This window comes from Physeter macrocephalus, chromosome 19 (assembly GCF_002837175.3).
Source record: "Physeter macrocephalus isolate SW-GA chromosome 19, ASM283717v5, whole genome shotgun sequence".
NCBI classification, from domain to species: domain Eukaryota; kingdom Metazoa; phylum Chordata; class Mammalia; order Artiodactyla; family Physeteridae; genus Physeter; species Physeter macrocephalus.
The window spans coordinates 44,977,520-45,001,346 of record NC_041232.1 but is presented as its reverse complement, the minus strand read 5'-3'; the positions used below and the strand labels follow the sequence as shown (position 1 = coordinate 45,001,346).

At 39.4% G+C, this 23,827-nt stretch overlaps 1 pseudogene; it reads left to right on the top strand.

The window, feature by feature from the left end:
- The first annotated feature begins 3,458 nt into the window (after window positions 1–3,458).
- Window positions 3,459–4,349, top strand: LOC102977682 (60S ribosomal protein L6-like; annotated as a pseudogene).
- The last annotated feature ends 19,478 nt before the right edge of the window (window positions 4,350–23,827 follow it).

Sequence of the window (23,827 nt, the reverse complement as noted above, 5' to 3'; positions counted from 1 at the left end):
TCTATCATAGATTATCTTTTGCACTTATGTAGATATTTTCCAGTATGATTTTATGAACAAGGGAAAGAGTGATAAGTTCACAGTCATACCTTTACATCACGGTATCCTTATTAAATGTATGGTTAAATGTTTGGATGGGCGGTTGGATGGATGGATTGGAAAGTGGGTTGGTGGTGGTTTGGTGTGAAATGTGAACTTGAGAGCTAAAGATGAAATACATTTTGGAAGAACTTAAAATCTTCTAAGGAAGGGTACTTCAGGAGAGCTGTATGGGGTCATTTGCCCAGAGAATGGAAAGCACAATTCAGAGTCATAGCTCTGGCCTTGATCTGGAGATTGGAAATCACTGTGAACACCTCAAATACTCCAGGGCACTTACTTTCTGTCTAACTGATGTGGTATCAGGAGAGTTAGGGGTAATTCTTCTGGGAGCTTTGAGATCAGAGGCAGCCTCAGAATCTCTCAGGTTTGAGAGTTATTTGGTGTCTGTAATCCTCCCACATAACAATTCATGATCGTGGGGCATCCTTCAACCTCCATTGAGCTTAACTTGAGATCCATAGCCATGGATAGAATTCAGGGGTTCTGTGAATTAAATAGAGGAAATATTATAATTACATCTTAATATCATTAACCTCTATTTAAAATGTATCTTCTCCCTCCATTGCAAAAATAGGCAACAAACCCTAGTGGTACCTGTGACTTTGTCATCAATAAAAATAACAAATATTTTCATATCAGATCACAGTGTGTTGATATCTCAAAATATTCTTTATACTCATTGCTGATTTGAATTATGGTAGTTATTTGGCCCACAGCTAGATCTTGTCATTTAATACATTAGTAGACACATGTATTACTATGTCACAAATGTATTTGTTTTGCTAACTGCATTTTAATATAATTGGTTTCCTTTGTAATTCTATGTATTTTATTTGTGCATTTAAAACTTTATGCTGCTCCAAAGGAGACATGCTCAACATCACTAATTATTAGAGAAATGCAAATCAAAACTACAATGAGATATCACCTCACACTGGTCAGAACGGCCATCATCAAAAAGTTTACCAAATGTAAAACAGATAGCTAGTGGTAAGCAGCCGCATAGCACAGGGAGATCAGCTCGGTGCTTTGTGACCACCTAGAGGGGTGGGATAGGGAGGGTGGGAGGGAGATGCAAGAGGGAGGAGATATGGGGATATATGTATATGTATAGCTGATTCACTTTGTTATAATGCAGAAACTAACACACCACTGTAAAGCAATTATACTCCAATAAAGATGTTAAAGAAAAAAATGTCTACAAACTATAAATGGGAGAGGGTGAGGAGAAAAGGGACCCCTCCTACACTGTTGGTAAGAATGTAAATTGGTACAGCCACTATGGAGAACAGTATGGAGGTTCCTTAAAAAACTAAAAATAGAGCTACTTTATAATCCAGCAATCCCACTCCTGGGCATACATCCAGAGAAAAACATGGTTCAAAAGTATACATGCACCCCAATGTTCATTACAGCACTGTTTACAGTAGCCAAGACATGGAAGCAACCTAAATGTCCATAGACAGATGAATGGATAAAGAAGATGTGGTACATATACACAATGGAATGCTACTCAGCCATTAAAAAGAATGAAATAATGCCATTTGCAGCAACATGGATGGACCTGGAGATTATCATACTAAGTAAAGTGAGTCAGACAGAGAAAGACAAATATCATATGATATCACTTATATGTAGAATCTTTAAAAAGTGATACAAACGAACTTATTTATAAAACAAATAGACTCACAGACTTAGAAAACAAACTTATGGTTACCAAAGGGGAAAGGTGAGGGGGAGGGATAAACTGGGAGTTTGGGATTGACATACACACTACACTATATTTAAAATAGATAACCAACAAGAACCTACTGTATAGCACAGGGAACTCTGCTCCATATTCTGTAATAACCTAAATGGGAAAAGAATTTGAAAAAGAATAGACATATGTATATGTGTAACTGAATCACTTTGCTGTACACCTGAAACTAACACAACATTGTAAATCAGCTATAATCCAATATAAAATAAAATTTTTTTCTAAAAAGGCAATAAAAAATTAAAAGTTACAAACAAATATTTTCAAAAGCAAAATTACACCCATTATTTTATGGGGGAAAATTATATTTGCATAATGTGGCATGTTAGTATTTTTAGTACATTTTAGTATATTTGAAGAGACGTGAAGTGAGTTCCCAATTAAGAGAGCAGACACACGGCTTCAAAAGTCTCAAAACTGCACTGGACCATACAACCCAGCAATCCCACTACTGGGCATATACCCTGAGAAAACCATAATTCAAAAAGTGTCATATACCACAATGTTCATTGCAGCTCTATTTACAATAGACAGGACATGGAAGCAACCTAAGTGTCCATCGACAGATGAATGGATAAAGAAGATGTGGCACATATATACAATGGAATATTACTCAGCCATAAAAAGAAATGAAATTGAGTTATTTGTAGTGAGGTGGATGGACCTAGAGTCTGTCATACAGAGTGAAGTAAGTCAGAAAGAGAAAAACAAATACTGTATGCTAACACATATATATGGAATCTTAAAAAAAAAAAAAGGTTATGAAGAACCTAGGGGTAGGACAGGAATAAAGACACAGACGTAGAGAATGGACTTGAGCACATGGGGAGAGGGAAGGGTAAGCTGGGATGAAGTGAGACAGTGGCATGGACTTATATATGCTACCAAATGTAAAGTAGATAGCTAGTGGGAAGCAGCCGCATAGCATAGGGAGATCAGCTCGGTGCTTTGTGACCACCTAGAGGGGTGGGATAGGGAGGATGGGAGGGAGATGCAAGAGGGAGGAGATATGGGGATATATGTATATGTATAGCTGATTCACTTTGTTATAAAGCAGGAACTAACACATCATTGTAAAGCAATTATGCTCCAATAAAGATGTTAAAAAAAAAAACTGCACAGGCCTGAAGTTGTAACTTGTCCTCCTGACTCCCATGAGGTTCAGAGTTTATGCCCTGGGAAGATTCCCAACCATGGCATCTTTTTCCCCCTTCCTCTCACCAGCTTCTCCATCCTCTCATCACCCTCCCTCAACCCTCGCTTTCAGCTTGACCCCTCTGCCCCTGGCACTTCACCTTCTGAGTCCCAGTCTTAACATTCACTCAGCAACAAAGGTGGGCTTATCTGGAGGTCTCTGAGGAAACCAGACACAGCATTTCTGGTGGAGAAAGGAAAAGCCAAGAAAAAGACACAGTAGAATTCCAACTCACAGAAGACCAGGTGCCCTCCCTTAGAGGTTCACAGATCTGGGCAGAGGAAAGTCCAGCTAACATCCTACCCAAGCAGAATACACATTCTTTTCAATTGCACATGGAACATTCTCCAGGATAGATCACATACTAGGCCACAAAACAAGTCTCAATAATTTAAGAGCCTTTTTCCCATCTTGCAAGATGGCGGGTGAAAAGGCTGAGAAGCCAGATACTAAGGAGAAAAAACCTGAAGCCAAGAAGGCTGATGCTGGTGGCAAGGTTAAAAAGGTGAAGCAGGTTAAGAAGGGGAAGCCCCACTGCAGCCGAAACCCTGTACTGGTCAGAGGAATTGGCAGATATTCCCAATCAGCTATGTATTCCAGAAAGGCCTTGTACAAGAGGAAGTATTCAGCAGCCAAATCCAAGGCTGAAAAGAAAAAGAAGGTGAAGGTTCTTGCTACTGTCACAAAACCAGTTGGTGGTGACAAGAATGGTGGTACCCGGATGGTTAAACTTCACAAAATGCCTAGGTATTATCCTACTGAAGATGTGCCTCAAAAGCTGTTGAGTCACGGCAAAAAACCCTTCAGTAAGTGTATGAGAAAACTGCAAGCGAGCATCACTCCTGGGACCATTCTGATTATCCTCACTGGGCGCCACAGAGGCAAGAGGGTCATTTCCCTGAAGCAGCTGAGCAGTGGCTGCTACTTGTGACTGGGCCTCTGTCCCTCAATCGAGTTCCTCTGCGGAGAACACACCAGAAATTTGTCATTGCCACTTCCACCAAAATTGATATCAGTGGTGTGAAAATCCCAGAACATCTCACTGATGCTTACTTCAAGAAGAAACTGCGTAAGCCCAGGCACCAGGAAGGTGAGATCTTCAACAGAGAGAGAGAGAAATATGAGATTACAGAGCAGCAGAAGGTTGATCAGAAAGCTGTGGACTCACAAATTCTGTGAAGAATCAAAGCTGTTCCTCAACTCCAGGGCTACCTCCGCTCTGTGTTTGCTCTTACAAACGGAATTTATCCTCACAAAGTAGTGTTCTAAACTTCTTACAAAGAACCCAATTAAATAATTTGATCCAAAAATAAATAATAATTTAAGAGGACTGAAATCATAACAAGTATCTTTCCTGACCACAGCAGTATGAGGCTAGAAATTAACAACAAGAAACAAACTGCAAAATACACAAACATGTGGAGGCTAAACAATATGATACTAAACAACTAATGAGTCACTGGAAAAATCAAAGAGGAAATTAAAAAGTACCTGGACACTGGGACTTCCCTGGTGGCACAGTGGTTAAGAATCTGCCTGCCAATGCAAGAGACATGGGTTCAATGTCTGGTCCGTGAAGGTCCCACATGCCGCAGAGCAACTAAGCCCATGCACCACAACTACCGGGCCTACACCCTAGAGCCCACAAGCCACAACTACTGAGCCCGTGCTCCCCAACAAGAGAAGCCACTGCAATGAGAAGCGCGTGCACTGCAATGAAGAGCAGACCTGGGCTTCCTGGTGGCGCAGTGGTTGGGAGTCCACCTGCTGATGCAGGGGATACGGGTTCGTGCCCTGGTCCAGGGTGATCCCGCGTGCCGTGGAGCAGCTGGGCCCGTGAGCCATGGCCGCTGGGCCTGCACGTCCAGAGCCTGTGCTCCACGACGGGAGAGGCCGCAGCGGTGAGAGGCCCACGTACCACAAAAAAAAAAAAAAAAAAAAAAAAGAGTAGACCCCGCTCTCTGCAACTAGTGAAAGCCCGTGTGCAGCAGCAAAAACCCAGTGCAGCCAAAAATAAATGGCCCACGTACCAAAAAAAAAAAAAAAAAAAAAAAAAAAGAGTAGACCCCGCTCTCTGCAACTAGTGAAAGCCCGTGTGCAGCAGCAAAAACCCAGTGCAGCCAAAAATAAATAAAAAATAATTATAATTTAAAACAATTTTTTAAGATATGTGGATACAAATGAAAACAAAAAGACAATGAACCAAAATCTATGGGATACAGCAAAAGCAGTTTTAAGAGGAAGTTTATAGCAATACAATCCTACCTCAGGAAACAAGAAAAATCTCAAATAGACCATTTAACCTTACACCCAAAGGAACTAGGAAAAGAAGAACAAACAAAACCTAAAGTTATTAGAAGGAAAGAAATAATAAAGATCAGAATGAAAACAAATGAAATAGAAACTAGAAAAAAAAGAAAAGAAAGTAAGAAAGAAGACCCAAATAAATGAAATCAGAAATGAAAGAGAAGTTACAACTGACAGCACAGAAATACAAAGGATCATAAGAGATTACTATCAGCAATTATACACCAATAAAATAGACAACCTAGAAGAAATGAATTTAGTGAGTGGTGGGTATGAAGTTTCAGGATTAGAGATCCTGTAAAACAACATCTTTTAAGAAAATGAATAAACAAAAGTGGCGTGGGCTTCCCTGGTGGTGCAGTGGTTGAGAGTCCGCCTGCCAATGCAGGGGACACGGGTTCGTGCCCCAGTCCAGGAAGATCCCACATGCCGCGGAGCGGCTGGGCCCGTGAGCCATGGCCGCTGAGCCTGCGCATCCGGAGGCTGTGCTCAGCAACCGGAGAGGCCACAACAGTGAGAGCCCCGTGTACCACAAAAAAAAAAAAAAAAAAAAGTGGCCTGATCAGTTATCAGTTATACAAACAGTGGTATTTCCCAATAAAAAATTTGGGCTGCAAATCAACTCTCTATTAATCCCAAATGTGACCTAAAACACTACTTAATATTTATTTCTGATCCCCAAAACAGGGTTAAATTTTGGATAACTGAAGGATAAAATTATTATAATAATCCAATTTCTGTTAAGTTTGCATGGAAACCACTAAGAGAAAATGACTCTTAGGAAAGCCTGAGACAAATAGCTAAGATGTCTAAAATATTTTAAAATCTCCTTGTAGTTTAATTATTCATCAAACACATGTTATACACCTACAAGTGCTAAGCACTGGGCTGGGCACCAAGGGTCCAGATTTTGAGCCACAGCCCTGTCATCTGAGATTCCACTGCCAAAAGGGATGGCAGACTGGAAACTAATTACTTACATCGCATGGCTACAACAGAACATGGCCAAGGTGCTTTGGGAATATAACATCCAGAGAAAGGAGAAAAAAGGAGGCTTCTCAGCGAAACCCCTTTACCTTTCCTTATTGCCCTACCACAACTTATTCTTTTTATGTGCCCCAGCAGCTAGCAAAATACCTGGCACACAAGAGGTACTCAACAAATATTTGCTGAACTGAACCAAACCAGGTGACACCTTGACAAAGTTCCTACCCAGGTTCTTCCTCCACCACATCCAGGGTTCTATTCTCATCTTGCCCCAGGCCTCCTCCCACACTACATTCCTTCCTTCCTTCCTTCCTTCCTTCCTTCCTTCCTTCCTTCCTTCCTACCTTCCTCCCTCCCTTCCTTCCTTCCTTCCATAAACACGTAGGGACTTCCCTAGCGGTCCAGTGGTTAAGACTCCGCACTTCCACTGCAGGGGGCGCAGGTTCGATCCCTGGTTGGGGAACTAAGATCCCGCATGACGTGCTGTGCAGCCAAAAGAAAAAAGAAAAAAAAATGTGGCAATCAATAAACACATATGCAACAGCTTTAAGTGCCAGGACCTGTTCTGAGAGCCAGGGATATAGCAGGGAACAAAACAAACAAAAATCTCTGAGTCGGTAGGGTTTTCGTCCCAAGATAGGAGTCATGACTAAAATCTATAGCATGGTAGAAGGTGCTTAGAGTTTAAAAAATTAAACAGGGTGCAGTCAGAGAAGCAAGGCCACTTAGGGGATACTCCCAGTGGTGTGCAGGAGCTGGTTAGTACTGGCCTGAGAGATCTAATTGTTAGCATCTCCCTGTCACTTCTCCATTTAGTGACATCACATCAGTAGTTTAAAACTGCCAAGGTAGGAATATTCTACCAGGGAAATTGGCAAATGCTATGAATCAGGGCTTTTTTTTTTCTTTTTTTTCTGGAAAGCTAGTGGTTCAACATTTCCCAGCATGAAACACACACACACACACACACACACACACTCTCTCTCTCTCTCACTCTCTCACCCTCTCTCTCTCTCTCTCTCACACACACACACACAGAGACACAAACACACAAGGATTTATTATGGAGATTTTGACTTTGTGCAGTGCGGGGGCTTGTTGAACAGTCTGTATGGGGCTATTGCTTCTGTGTCTGCTGCTGGTGCCTGAAGTCAGCAGGGGAGGTAGCCAGGAAGGGGAGATGGATGTGAAGTAATAGAAGGAAGATGGAACCTGTGCAGCTGAGCTAGAAACCAAGAGGATGGACTGGAACTCTCATTGCTCTCTCATCATCTCTAAGCCTCCAACTTCAGTGATGTGGAGGGTGGGCTAGGGAGGTCTTACAGGAGAAGCTGGTGCCCTTCATCACGGAGCTAAACACATCCCTGATCTCAGAGTCTCAGAAACTAAAGGAGGATCCGGTTAGAACTATAAGAGTTGTGGGTCCAGCCACTGCTCCATGCCAACCAGGAGAGCCAGCCAGGAGAGTTAGCAGGTAATCGACACCATATGTGACTACACCAGCAGCACCTTGTACACCTTATCAGTCCTCTGAGTGTAAAAACAATATGGCTGTACCTTCACTTCCATCTCCCAAATCTCATACAAAATGTTTCTTTGGCCCGTATGACCTGGGAACTCTGTAGGGAGGACAACCTGAGAAACAGAGTTCCAGCTCAGCTAAGTCGACAATACAAATCCACCATGATTAGGAAAGGGAATAAGGAGTATTGGTAGCAATTTTCAATAGGATTTTCAGGGAAGTGAGACAGGAGGGAAGGGGGCAGGGCACAACCTTTAAAAGAATGACATAGCCCTTGAGGATATGACAAATCCTAGTTAGAACAGATTAGGCCCAAGATGGCAGAAGATTCGACTTCCAATAGACCTTGAGCCTCATTATATGCTCATTGTAACACATTACCATATGCTAAACAACACAATCACAGGTGCCATGACAGCTCCGAGGACAACCATAAGAGGCCAGAAAGTGGGCCTGGGATTCCTGGAAATCCACAACTCTTCCCCAAAACAGTTGGAATAATCCTCCCACTTATTAGCCTATGAAATTACCCAGCCCATAAAAACTAACCACCCCATAATTCAGGGCCACTCTCACCTTCTGAGACGGACAACATTCTGTCTAGGGAATGTGTCTCTCTCAATAAACCTGCTTTCACTTTACTATGGCTCACTCTTGAATTCTTTCCTGTGCGAAGCCAAGGACCCTCATTGGCGGCCCATCCCAGGAACTCACCTGACACCTGGGACATAACCATCCTCTTGCACCATATTTTCCTGCAACATCTTTACAAAGGAAAAGGAGGAAGGTGGTCTTCTCTCCCTCCCCACTTTTCCTTTGATTATAAAAATGTAGCCCACTTAATTCTTGGGGCAGAGCCCTCTTGCCTGCCCACTTGGATCCTTCACAAGCGTTCTATATTAAAAAATCTACTTCTTACCTATCACTTTGCCTCTCGCTGAATTCCTTCTGTGCCGAGATATAAAGAACCTGAGCTTCATTAAGTCCTGAGATGAGTTGTTTGGTTTCAGTTGGAAGATTGTGGGTTCCAGTCCCATCTCAGGTGCAGTTTCACAAGGACTTACTAAGAAAGTGATATTTGAATAATAATCTGAAGGAAGTGAGGCAGTAAAACTTTGGGGATTTTTATGAGGAGAAAGTTCCAGGCAGAGGGGACAGCAAATGAAAGACCCCGAGTTGCAGGCATATCTGACATGTTAAAAGAACTACAGGGATGACAGTGTGGCTAGAGTGTGTATGTGAGGGAGAGAGTATCCTTTGGGAAGTCAAATGGGTAATGGCCAGATGTCTGTGTGTGTGTGTGGTGGTAGGGAGAGGGCTTCTAGGACTTTGCCAAAAACTTGGCTTCTACTCTCTGTGTGATAAGCATCCACTGGATGATTCTGAGCAAGGGAATAACAAGATCAAAAAAGTCTTAGGGAAATCATTCTGGCTGCTATCTTGGGAACAGACTGAAAAGTCAGCAAATGCAGATTGTAAGGTTATTGCAAAAATCCACAGGGAAGCTGATGACAGCTTAGATCAGGAAAGTAGCAATGGGGATGGTACCAAGAGGTTGGATTCCTGGACATCTTTTGAAGGTAGGATCAACAGAATTTGCACTGGATATGGGATATGGGAGAAACGGAGTAATCAAGGATGAGTCCAGGTTTGGGGGCTGAGCAACTAGCACAATAGAGTTGCTATTAGCTAAAAGTGGAAAAACTGAAGGACAACCAAGCTTGGATGGGGATGGGGAGAGCAGGAGTTCAGTTTGGACAAATTAAGCTTGAGTTTTCCTTTAGACATCAAATTGAAGATGACAGATCTATGAATAGGAAGTTTAGAGGGCAGGTATATGTTAAAGGCAGAAATTTGGGGTTAACAGCAGAGTATTTAACACCATGAGATTGGATGAGACCACTAATGTGTAAAATAGAAAAGAGAAAGCCTGCAAGGACTGGACCCTGAGGCCCTACCCACTAAAAGTTCAGGGACACAAGGAGGAATAAGAAAAGAAACTAAGAGGGAGTGACCAGAGAGGGCCACAGAAGAACCAAGAGAGCATGGCAGCCTCCAAAGCAAGCGACAAAAAGATGGAGCAGGTGATCAATTGAGTCAGACGCTGCAGGTAGGTCAAAAAGGAAGAGAACTGAGGGCTCATCATTGGATTTAGCAAAATGTTATCTTTGGCCACCTTGTTACATACTACTTTGGGAGACTTGAAGCAATAATAGCCATTCTGGAGTAAGTCAAGTAAGAATGTAATAGAGAAGTTAGTGACAACGAATACAGACAACTCTTTTGAGGTGTAAGAAGTAGAATAAAAATGGGACATGAGCTAGAGGCAGAATGGGGTCAAGAGAGTTTGGGTTTTGGTTTTATTTGTAATAGTGTAGTGTAATAGTGCATTCGTAACCCTTTCAGCATGAGCCAGTAGAGAGGGAAATTTTTATGATGGACAGAGAGAGGGGACAATTGCTGGAACGATGTCATTTAGTAGGTGAGTGAGGATGAGATCTGGTACACAAATGGTAAACTTCATCCACAGCAGACCAAGAATGTGAGGTGAGTAGACTGAGTACCTGAAGCAGGTGGGTAGACGGGGGTGAGGAAGAGGTTGTAGAAATTCTCTTATTATTATTGCTAATCTCTCATTTCTATATAAATGGGATAAAAGTATCAATTGAATAATTTGTTGGGAGAATTAAATAAGTTAATGCATAACACATAGGAGGTGTGTAACAAATGTTAAATATTAAATACTATTACAGGTTAGTCTGGGTGATCTAATCTGCTCTCGTGATAGTGAAACTATGACCTCCTATCCTTGATTAAGATTTAAAATCCTGCTTCTACTGGACATCTCTCAAAATCAACAGATCTAGAACTCAACTCACTTTGTCCCTCTCAGGACAACTCCATCTCCTGCAAGCTCATCACAGCGAATGGTTCCTCCTTCTCCCAGGGCACATCAACCAGGATACCAGTTTTCTGGATCTACTGCTTTCCCTCATACTCACGCCTGAGCCATTTGGTAAGCAGATAGGGTAGGGAGTTCCCTGGAGAAAGAGAAGCAGGCATGGCTTTCTTGACATAAGAGAAGCCATTTTGGCCTATGCCATTTTGTGATCTCAGTCCAGCCACAATGCTTACCCTTGAACAGGTCCTTGTAATGACCTTAGGGAACAAAAGAACAAACTGTTATCAGGCAAGAGAAATAACAATAGCAAATAAAATAAAACAGTTGTAAAGACTCCCAGTTCTGTTTCAGTGGTAAAGATTAGCCTGAAGCACTTTCTTGAGCTGTTTTGCTGAATTGAAACCCCCTTTGGGCCCTCAACCATCACATCAACTGGAACCTAAGGTAACTGACCCTCCTGACTTCAGTCAACTAAAGCTTGGACTCTGTTGATCTTGGCCCCAATACAAATACAAAAATGTATTTTGTCATCCAATTGTAATTGTGTGATAAATCTATTGGCTGTAATGTTTGAACATTTATATATGCATAGTATCTACGGATTGTATTTTATAGCATTTGGATGATTTTTTTAAAAAACAAAGTAAAACACCATCTAAATCTCTCATTATAACCAAACCAATATTCACTGCATAATCTTTCAAAAGTTCAGCCTCCACCAGTCATTACCCTCCTCAAAGACCTTGCATGCCCCTGGGTACATAAGAACAGACCCTTGAAGCCTGGCTCCCAGCAGTCCCCACGCTCTGCCCCATCGGAGTTTGTCTTATCTCCCACCACACCCTCCATGAACTTCTGCTCTGTCCATCCTGCTCTCCTCACCTTCTCCTAAACACATCTTGCTGAGTGTGTTCCTGGCACTCTGCCCCTCCTATTATGATCTAGGTATTATGCATCTTCCAAAGTCCAAGTCAATGTTAGTCTCCTCTTCCTTGATGTCAATAAAGTGATCTCTCCCTCCTGTGAGATTCGACGGAATTTATTTTGTCATACATCATTGGAGATGTTTTTTTGGACATATCATCTTTTCCCTCTAAGTTATAAGTTCCTTGAAGTCAGGGTGATATAGTATCCTTTGCCCTATTATCCATAGTTTGTAGCCTAGTGTGAGTCCGATTTTGCTACATGTGATTTCCATTTGTTAGATACATAAAAGCTATGTTTGAAGTGGTGTACACATGGTTCACTATAAATAACATTTCCATTACTTCAGTAATCCCCTGCATTCACATGGTTCAGTGAATAGTTTTTGGACTTCTTTTCGGGCAGGTTGGAGTATAATCTATTTTTATTAAATACCTACTCTGTGTAAGGAACTGGAAATATGAGAGTTCAAACAGCATGTTTGCCCTCATAAACTTTGCCTTCTATCAATCACCTTCACGATACTCTTATTTTTCCTAAAGAATCACAATTGTATTAGAGGAACTGGTGTTTAAATCATTAGAAGGACATGTGGACATGATGACAGTTTGGATCAAAACTAAGGGGTGAACGCTGAGTTTCACAGATCCCTAGATGCAGCAGGTTTACTCTGAGAAAAGGAAGCAAAGTAGGCATTCTCTTCCCCCCTTGTTGCCTTCTGCCCGTCTACACTGCATCCCTCTAGGACCCTCTGCACCGTGTGGAATGGTGCATGACCCTCTACACTATGACTGTTTACACTGTGTTGAATCTAGCAGCTCTACTGCTAAGTCTGCCCCTTCCTTTACCTGGACATTTTATCTCTGTTTCCCTTCAGTTCAGTTCAGCAAACATATATTGAGCACCTACTGTATTCAAGGCATGTTGGAAAGCAGTGGTTGCCTGATTTATCAGTATATGTTTTATGTTTTCATAATATATAAAATATGTTATACAGAACATATATAAATTTATATTTGTGTATATTTTTATAAGCAGAGTAGAGTAAATTTTATTAAGAGGATTAGGTTCAAAAGTAAATATGTCAGGTGAAAACCAAATAAAATAAAATAACCCTCAGGGAGTGCTTGAATAGTCTATAAACCCTACATACGGGGTACAGAGAAAGTGAGGCCCCCCTGAGGAAACAGCCAACTCATGTTTGAAACACCTCAGACTCACTATGGGGCTTCTTGAGAGTGACACAAGTTAAGTGTGTATGTGATGAGAATTTGCTGTGTGTGAGTGTATCCGTGTGTGCCTGTCCTTTTTTTCTAGGAAAAACAAAATTATAAAGATGTGTGCAGTAAGTACTACAAATCATGGTCTTTCTCCCTTTCTGGTTCAAATTGCCCAATATGCCTGCTTTCTCTTCTCCACTCTGGCCACATTCCAAGCAACTGGTCTTTCAGTGTTCTCTCCATAATGTCATAGTTCTAGGCTGCCACCTAGTGGCTGTTTGACGTATTTTTTGTTTGTTTGTTTTTGTTTTTGGGGTTTTTTTTTGAGGTACGCGGGCCTCTCAGTTGACTAAAACCAGGCTGTAGATTCTAAAATGGAGACTAGTGGAAAACTGTATTGATTTCCAGGCTAAGGAAGTTGTTCTATCTATTGTGTGCAGAAATTGGTAAATTTCAAAAGAACAAAACAGTACACAATTTATAGTTTTCAAAAACTACACTCAAGTTCTAAGGTTATCAAATATTTCTACTTACGCACCAGCATTCCTATAAAAAAGATGACTGCCTCCATTTTTATAGCGGAAGAAAGCTGATAAGTTTAATCTTCCTGTGTTCAAAACTCCACTAAGAGTTCGACCAAAGAAGTGAGAGTGGCAGGTTCCTGGATTTCATTATAGAAACACAAAATACAAAGAAAGATTCAGTTCGAGATTCAATATTGGAAGATGGTGAAAATATATAACATTGTTGGGAATGAATACCTCTTAAAATAAAGCAGATTATTAAATTATTAAGGTACAACTGAAAATAATTCTGAATTGAATGTCTTAATAGATTGCAAAGAAATTCTTTAAAGGAAAATTTCTCTTTGGTGGAAGACTGATGAATTAGTGGAGAAAAAAATATCAGATTTCAACAAGTTCAAAGGAAGGTAGTGTGATCCCCAGGCCAGAGACTTTAAAAAGAAAAAAGTTCCTAGAAAGGGTATTCTAACAATGTTATCATAAACTGATCCCAATGAGGAAGGACAGGGGGAAATATTTAAAGAAATCAAACTGCACGTTGGAAAGACACCACATTTTAAAAATGGGATCAGTCTCATCAGTGGGACGTATAAACAGGATAGACAGCAGTGATGGCCTAAACCTCTCAAGAATCATTTCAAGAAGGTTAGTGCCCAGGATATCTAGGACTCTTGAAAAATTCTGAAGATTTTATTTTTTAATTTTTTAGAGATATGTTTTTAAAAAGAGGGAAGAAATAGAAATAGGTTTTGTTGAGGGCAGAAGGTACAATTTACTCCATTGGGGTGCTTGAGAATCACCTCGAGGCTGACAGATTGCTGACCCCATCCCCAGAGTTTCTGTATCAAAGGCCTGGGGCAGGGCTTACAATTTTTTTTTCTAACAGATTCCCAAGTAATGCTGATGCCTCTACTCTGGCACCTCACTCAGACACACTCTGAGGTTTAGTGCATGTCTTGGTTTGGCTTCCACAAGAAGTAGACCCTGAGACAAGGATTCAGTGTATTCCACAAGAAGTAGACCCTGAGACAAAGATTCAGTGTAAGTAGTGTATTTGGAGGTACTTGTGTAGGGAAGACAGGAAATGAGTGTTCTGGGAGCTTTTAGCAAAACCTAGCCAGTATGGGGCCACCAGGACTGCCTTGAGCAAATAAGGTGAGAAATGAACTTTCAGATGAATAGATCACACATATCTAGATGGGGAAGGGCATCAGCGTAAGGGTGTCCTGTGTTGAAAAGACAGCAGGTGTGAAGACTCTCTGGTGGGAATGTGTATGGCAACTTTGGAGGGACAGAATCTTCGGCTACAATGCCCTGGTCTCTAGTAAGGAGAGTGATGTAGATGCAGCTGGGAAGGTTAAGCAAGAAGCAAACCATGTAGGTTTGGAGGCCAACTTAAAAACTTCTGTGTTGTCCCCTTTTTGTGTGAGAACAATGGAAGTTATTGGATGGTTTTAACCAGAAAATGATGAGAAATTCGAGGATGTATACTAAGGGGAACAAAAGAGATGCAGAAGACTGATAACATCCCACAAGTAGGGGTGATATCTTTGGGTAGTGGGATGACAGTGAATAGGAAGAAATGTAAAGAAATTTAAGAGATATTTATGAAATAAAATAAACAGGATTTGATAAGACTTGCATATGTGAGGTAAGGAAAAGAGAAGAGCTAAGGATGACTCCCAGGCTTTTTTAGCCTAAAGAAGTGCTGGAAGCTACTATGATTCTGAGTTTTGGAACACAGAGAACTAGGAATGAGGAGAAGGTAAGTGTGCTCTTAGCTATCATGAGTTTGAGATGCCTGGGAGACAATCAGAGATGCTGAGCAAATAGTTGGATATGCAGGTCTGGTGCTCAGAGGAGAGGTGCAGATGAAAATTTGAGATTGGTTAACATGAAGATGGTACTTGAAACCTGTATGAATATGATCACCGATGTACAATAAAGGATGAGAATCCTTGACTAGGGATAAAGAATACAGTGAGAAAGAGGAAGGGTAAGACTGAGCCCTGAAGAACTCTAACATTTAAATGCCTGGTCAAAGAAGATCAATCAGCAAAGGAGAGGTATCTAAGGAGAACCAGGAGAGTAGAGTGCCATATATATGACTAGAAAAACAAGTATTTCAGCACAATAAAATTAAACTAGTACTAACTAGCTATGAGACCTCCATCAAGGAAATAAGGGACTTCTCAGCATTAAGGTCCTAGAGATACAAACCCTGACTTCCATCTTTTCTACCGAGGAAAATAACATTTAACTAGAAAGAGTGGCATAAATATAGTTAAAGCTCAAGATACATGAATAAAAGTAAATAGCTGCTTCAGATGAATTCACATCTCCAGGTCCAGATAAATTGCATACCAGACTGATAAGGATGAGAGTGACAACCCCATGACAATGGTGACAATGACAGCTGTTTGCTGAGAGCCTTCCACGTTAAAGCTTCATGTCCAATCTGCAGGTAACATGAAAAGAACATAAAGGATGCCCGTCTTCCAAGGTTCTACTTCTGCTGAGGTTTGCCTGAACCCGACCCACACCCCACAATACTCATACTTGACTCCTCTTCCTATTGTGTCTGCTTGTGTTGACCAGCATCTCTACCCCACAACCAGTTCATTGGAGTTTATCTCTTCCCTCTTGTCTCAGTGACTGGTCACACTTTAACCAACCTCTAGCTTTACCTCAGGATTTTGATTTTTGGGCCTGGGCACAGAGCCCAGGGGGACCCAGCCCTGTCATGTTCTCAAGGTGGGATAAATATCAATCGATGATGATTATGACAATAATCACTTTACATTTTTTGACATTACAAATAATCTTCAAGTAATGACAAAGACAAGACAAGAGACAAGTAAACTAGGAAGTCCCAGGTTTAGAATAACAAGGACATAGTCTACATTGACTTCATGTGTACATTTCCATCTTTGGATTAAATGATGTAATGTCTCAAACCCAACTCAAAATCTGTTATAAAATTAATATGTCTTTTCCTGTATTATAATTTTCACAAACCTCAGATCAACTTGCCTCCTTACCATCCTATTGGCCCACATCACATAATAAGCATCAGGGTTATTTATCAGGAATATGAAAGAAACAAGCCTGAAAATAGAATCTTCACTTCTGTTTAGACATGTTTGCACTGAAGAACCTCATACTCATGACATCATAAACCTCTATCTAGATCAACCTGTTCCTGATTTTTGGTGCAAGAAATCCTTCTTCAGAACCAGAATGTACTCCCCAAAACCCATGGCCTAAATAACTAATGGAAGAACAAAAACTTCTGACTTTATTGAAATAATCACACCTTTCGCCAGTGAAGACAATACAACATCTCACATATAGTCCCCCCCTTAAGCATCCCTAATAGAACTAATTTTCCAAGGACAGAGAAAGGGTACTCTAGACATTATCAGTGAAAATCATGTTACTTGACAAAATTCTAGAATAGCTGACTTGTAAGTAATTAGAAAATAGTAATTAAAGGACCCACTGTATATTCAGTAAGTCAAATTGAACTAAAAACATTTCTTATTTTAATGCATTTAATAGACCGGTAGATTAAGAATTGTTAGTCTCATGATCAATATGCAAGGGCAGGAGACTAGGATATTTAGGCATATTTATAAGTAGTTTAATAACTGTACTCAAAGATTATTGTTTAGTAGATAGAGACTATCTAAAGCAGTCTTTAGTGGCTTGCTCCTGAGTTGGTCTTGGTCCTGTACAATAAGGTCAAGATCTTGCTTACCAAATTTGCAAATAAATCTTGGAGTGATAGCTAATATGTTAAATGCCAAAATCAAAATTCAAAACATATAAGTGGCAACAAGGGCCAAAACTAAAAAAGATAAATTCAGTAGTCATAAATGTAAGGTCCTAAATTATAAAAAATATTTTAGAGGTTATAATTGACATAGATTACCATCAGTGCTCATGTACACTTGAGCAATTTTGATAAAAATGTGGTTTCTAAAACAATGTACATAATAGTACCAAATTACCCTGCATTGATCAGAAGAAAATTTAAAGCACTGTATGGTGATCAAGGAACCAACAATTTAGAGCATTAACAATATTAAACCAGGACCAGTCAATGAAGACCCTAAAACCAGGCCATGAGTAATGATCAAAGAAAATGACTAAGTTTAAACTGAAATGAAATTTTTTTAATTCCTGATATTGCAAGAATGTCTTATTTCACATATTCAAAAGCAGAGGTCATAATTTTGTTATTTATTTTTGATCAGACTAGAGTATGGAATGATGGAGCTATTTTATGGAGATAACTTCAATGGGAAAGAATCATGCCACAGTCTGAAAACATTCTGGAAAAGCTTACTACCTCGGAAATTGCTCCTCTCAGCTCCACAGTACTAGAATCACAGACTTAACCACTATTTCCTTCTAAATCATCATCTCTGCTCAGCTTAATCTTCTCCATAAACTGCTGGAGTTCTGTAGCTTGTCAATTTGAAGACACATTTTTAAATTTCAAAAGGCAAGTCACAAATTAGTCACTTTTTGCCCCTGTTAAAAATGCTTTGTTTTAAAAAAAGACCACACATTTTTTGGTTTATTTTGAAAAAAATTCAAACTTACAGAAAATTTATGAGACTATTTACAGTAAGTTCTCATATACCCTTCTTCTATTGTCTTTAGGTGTTAATATTTTGTCACATTTGTTTATCTGTGCGTCTTTCCTTTTAGCTTAACCAATTAAGAACAAATTGCAGGTATCATGACCAAATAGTTCTGATGTATCTCTTAAGAAAAAAGACATATTCTTACATACCCACTTTACATATTGGTGGAGGGATAAACACATAAGCCAATGGAACAGAACAGAGAACCCCAAAAGAGACCCACAAGTACACTCAAGTGATTTTTTTTCAGAAAAGATGCAAAAGCAAATTCGATGCAGATGGAAAGTTTTTTCAACAAATAGTTGACAAGAAAAATTTCAACAAATTGCTAAAGTAATTGAACATCCATAAATAAAATAATAAATAAACAGAAGGAACCTCAGCCTAAACCTCATAACTTTACATAAAAATTAATGGATTATAGGTTTAAAGGTAAAACATAAAATTATAAAACTTTTAGAATAAATCATAGGAAAAAGTCTGTGGGACATAGGGCTAAGTGAAGAGTTCTTACACACAACACTAAAAGTATAATTCATAAAAGAAAAATCAATAAATTGAACTTCATCAAAATTTAAAACTTTAGACCATTTTACAACGAAAGAAAGAGACGCCAAGACTAGGAGAAAATATCTGCAAACCATATATCTGACAAAAGACTTGGATCTAGAATATATAAAGAATTCTCTAAACTCAATACCAGAGAAGCAAATAATCCAATTAGAAAATGGGCAAAAAATATGAATAGATGTTCCACTAAAGAGGATATACAGCTGGCAATTAAAACACATTAAAAGATGCAACATCATTAGCCATTAGGAAAATATGAATTAAAACCACAGTGAGGGGGCTTCCCTGGTGGCATAGTGGTTAAGAATCCACCTGCCAATGCAGGAGACACGGGTTCGAGCCCTGGTCCGGGAAGATCCCACATGCCGCGGAGCAACTAAGCCCGTTCACCACAACTACTGAGCCTGAGCTTCTAGAGCCCACGAGCCACAATTACTGAGCCCACGTGCTACAACTACTGAAGCCCGCATGCCTAGAGCCCCTGCTCTGCAGCAACAGAAGCCACCGCAATGAGAAGCCTGCGCACCGCAACAAAGAGTAGCCCCCGCTCGGCACAACTAGAGAAAGCCTGCGCGCAGCAACGAAGACCCAATGCAGCCAAAAATATTAAAAAAACAAAACAAAAACCCACAACGAGGGACTTCCCTGGTGGTCCAGTGGTTAAGAATCTACCTTCCAATGCAGAGTTCAATCCTTGATCAGGGAACTAAGATCCCACATGCCGCAGGGCAACTAAGCCTGCACACCACAAGTAGAGAGGCTGTGCGCCACAACTAGAGAGACTGCATGCCACAACTAGAGAGAAGCCCACGCACCACAACTAGAGAGCCCGTGCGCTCTGAAGCCCGTGTGCTGCAACTACTGAGCCTGCTGCACCACAACTAGAGAAGCCCACGCACTGCAACTAGAGAGAAAACGTGCGCACCACAACCAGAGACCCCACGCACCACAACTAGAAAGCCCATGCACCGCAACTACTGAAGCCTGTGTGCTCTGGAGCCCGCACACTGCAACTACTGAGGAGCCCGCGTGCCACAACAAAAGATCCCGCATGCCGCGACTAAGACCCGATGCAACCAAATAAACAAAAAAACCACAATGAGATATCATCATATACCTATCTGAATGGCTAAAATTTAAAAAATGTTCAAAATACCAAATGCTGGTGAGGATGTGTAGAAACTGAATCCCTCATACATTGCTGGTAAAAAGGTATAGGCCAATCTAGAAAACAGTTTGACAGTTTCTTATAAAACTATACATACATATCCACAATACAACTACAAATTCAGGGAATTTTAAAATGTCATAATGTTACCTAATATATGGTCAGTATTCAAATTTCACCAGTTGTCCCAGTTACTGTCCTTTATAAGGCAATTCTTCCCACTATGGATCCACACATCCTTAACCATTTAGAAACACATGGTTTTTGCCATGTACACAGGGTACATTTTAACCTGTATTTTATTTTGTTTTTAGATACTTTTGTAACTATGTCACAAAAATGAATAACAGGTAATGTATTTACAAAAACTGAAGTAGTGAGACTTGCCTTTTCAACTTTTCGGGAGAGAGGAAAAAAAGTAGATTAAAAATGGCTTAAACGGAGTGCTCACTACATATCAAGCACTGTCTTAATCTTCACAATGACTCTGTGAGGTAGGCCATTGCTACTTCATGGATAGGAAACTGAGATTGTATTATACAGATTAATGACTCACCCAAGGTGACAGTTAATAAATGATGGGACTTAGTTTCAAACCCAAGGCTGAATGACAGAGATTAAAAGCTCTATCACTCTGCAAGTCAAAGTTTGCATGAATTTAAATTTACATTACTTTAGGAGAAATCCATATCACTTCAATCAGAGCTTGTTTATTATTTACTTAGACACAATTTTAACAAGTTTAGTTGCTTGGCTTCCAGACTGGTTCCAAGGTTGAAAAGAAGGGCAAGATTAAATACTGTATCATCACAGACATGTATTTTAAGAAATTGAAAGCAATCTAAACATGCAAAATAGATTAATAGTATACTTATACACTGGACTATATTAAAATATTTTAAATATCATAGAATCTTTGACATTGGAAGATGTCTCATAGAGTTAAATAAAAACTCAGACTATAAAACATATCCATCTTGATGAGAATTACATAAAGTTATACATATAAAACATTCTGACATACACGAAAATTTTAATAATTACCTTAGATGGTAGGTTTATGGGTGCATTATATCTTAGATACTTTTCATTGTTTTTCAAATTTCTCCATTGGGTGGCTTGCGGGATCCTAGTTCCCCACCCAGGGATCGAACCCATGCTCCCTCAGTGGAAGTGCAGAGTCCTAACCACTGGACTGCCAGGGAATTCCCCTTAACCTCTTAGAGACGATGTTATGAATCTCAGTATACTACCCATGCCTGAAATTTTGTATAGCTCAAATTCAGAAGGCATATGAAGAAAAGGGGCAACTAGCAAAAGAACATAGGGAATTGGTAGATTTTGAAGCAAAATTCATAGTTCTACAATTGAGTAAAACAGAATTGTCATAGGATCAGGAGTAAAATACTATGTTTACTTTCTGCTTCTCTGCTCACTGGCTATTGTGACCATGAGCAATTCATCCAAATTCTCTCTGAGCCTCTGTAAAACAGAAACACTATGAACTACATGGACCAATGACTAATACTGCCTTCAAACATCTCTCCAGTTAGACAAAATTCCTTTCTGGGCACCCAAAAGCTCTCAAGGAGACATAGGAAATATACAATTAAACCTTTCTCAAAAGAGTTTAGGCTTCTAGGTCTTTCATTCTCTATTGGACTGGTTTCCTCCTTTTAAAGGGATCATGAGAGATTTTCTAAAGCACACTTCAGGGTCTAAAGGTAAATCCTTTAGAGGGAGATGGTAGATCCCTGTGAAGTTCACTGGGTTATAAGCCAAGGCAAGGTCATTCATTGAAGAGGAAACAAAAATAGAAGAGATAGTTATTGAGCACATAAAGTTAATCAAGTTTTCCTTTAAACTAAATTATCATTAATTTATTTAGTATTTGGGGGAAGGGGATGAATATCTTATCCTTTGGAGTGAACACTAAAAAAGGTAAATGAATGAGTAAATGATTAGTCAAAAATAGATCTGAATGGACCATCGATGTATAATAAATCACACTCAAATTAATGCAAGATGTATATACGTATTTTTTTAAATAGGCACAAATGGGATATAATTATTTAGTGATATTAAAAATAAGAAAAAAATATGAGGAACCAGGCAAGAAAATAGAATTGATTTAAAAATGCAAAATTCAAAACTGTACTGGTGCAAATGCATACCACAAGATCGGTAGGGGGCAGGTTCACTCAGATGCTCATCCCACCGAGTGAATTAACTTGTAAATCTTCAGAAAGTCTTTATTTACCAGGAAGGAATGTACTAAAGTGAGCTATTTTTAAAAGCATTTGAATATTGATTAACACAACAATGTTCAAATGTTGTAAAAAGTATTACGTTTTCAAATCAAAACATTATGCAATACATGAAAACAAAAAATCGATTTCTTGGGAGCTTCAACCTCCCTAATGTATAAAATACATTCTTTTCTGCAGAATCTATAAAGCACCTTTTTGAAGTAAATATTAAAAACCACCAGCTAGCACACAAAAATGAACTTTCCCAAAACAAACAGGTATATAGATAGATTGATAAGACTTATGGATGAATAACCAAGAGAAAGACTTCTACTTTAACTACAAAGTTTTTAAAAGAAACTGCATACAATGATGCTTAAGGATGCTACTTTTGTAGGATGTTTGTTAGCATTTTTTTTTTAAGGAATGAATTTATGTTAGGAAACAGTACAATATCTTGCTTATATTCTAGGTGAGCAATAAGCAACCATAGGTGGAAAGTGTGTCAGTTCTCCAATAGTATTTTCTATGAATATTTTTGTTAATATAATCCAACCATGTAAAAGTTTTAAAAAACTAGTGGTTTCTTATATTCAGGATTATATGCTATGACAAAAATTTTTTTTGCACCATACTACATTCATTATGGGTTCATTAAATAAGTTATATGAGATTATTTTTAAAGGGAGTTTCTACATTTAAGAATGTACCACATTTTTGAAGGGTAAAAATAATATTATAAAGATTAGGAACAAGACAAGGACGCCCACTCTTGCCACTTGTATTCAACATAGTATTGGAGGCCTGGCAGTCCTGTGGTTAGGATTCCGTGCTTTCACTGCCGAGGGCACAGGTTCAATCCCTGCTCGGGGAATAAGATCCCACAAGCCGTGAAGCATGGCCAAAAAAAAGCCAACACGGTATTGGAAGTTCTAGCACAGCAATTAAGCAAGAAAAAGAAAAGGCAATCAAATTGTAAAGAAAGAAGTAAAACTGTCACTATTTGCAGATGACATGCTACTTTATACAGAAAACCCTAAAAACTCTACCAAAAAACTGTTAGAAATATACAAATTCAGTAAAGTTGCAGGATACAAAATTAATATATAGAAATATGTGGTGTTTCTATACATTTTAACAAACTATCAGAGAGAGAAATTAAGAAAACAATCCCATTTACAATTGTATCAAAAGAATAAAATACTTAGGTATTTAACCAAGGAAGTAAAAGACCTGCACATTGAAAACTGTAAGACAGAACTTCCCTGGCAGTCCAGTGGTTAAGACTCCATGCTTCCACTGCAGGGGGGGGTGGGTTCAATCCCTGGTCGGGGAACTAAGATCCCCCATGCCAAGCCATGCCGTGTGGCATGCCCCCACCAAAAAAAAGTGTAAGACAAGATTAAGGAAATTCAAGAAGACAGAAATAAATGAAAAGATATTCCATGCTCATGGACTGGAAGAATATTGTTAAAGTGTCCATACTACCTAACACAATCTACAGATTCAATGCAATTCTTATAAAAATTCTATTAACATTTTTAACAGAAACAGAACAAATTCTAAAATTTGTATGGAACCACAAAGACCCTGAATAGCCAAAGCAATCTTGAGAAAGTAGAACAGAGCTGGAGGTATCATGATCCCTGATTTCAAACTATACTACAAAGCTATAGTAATCAAAACAGTATGGGATTGGTATAAAAACAGACACACTGATCAATGGAACAGAATAGAGAGTCC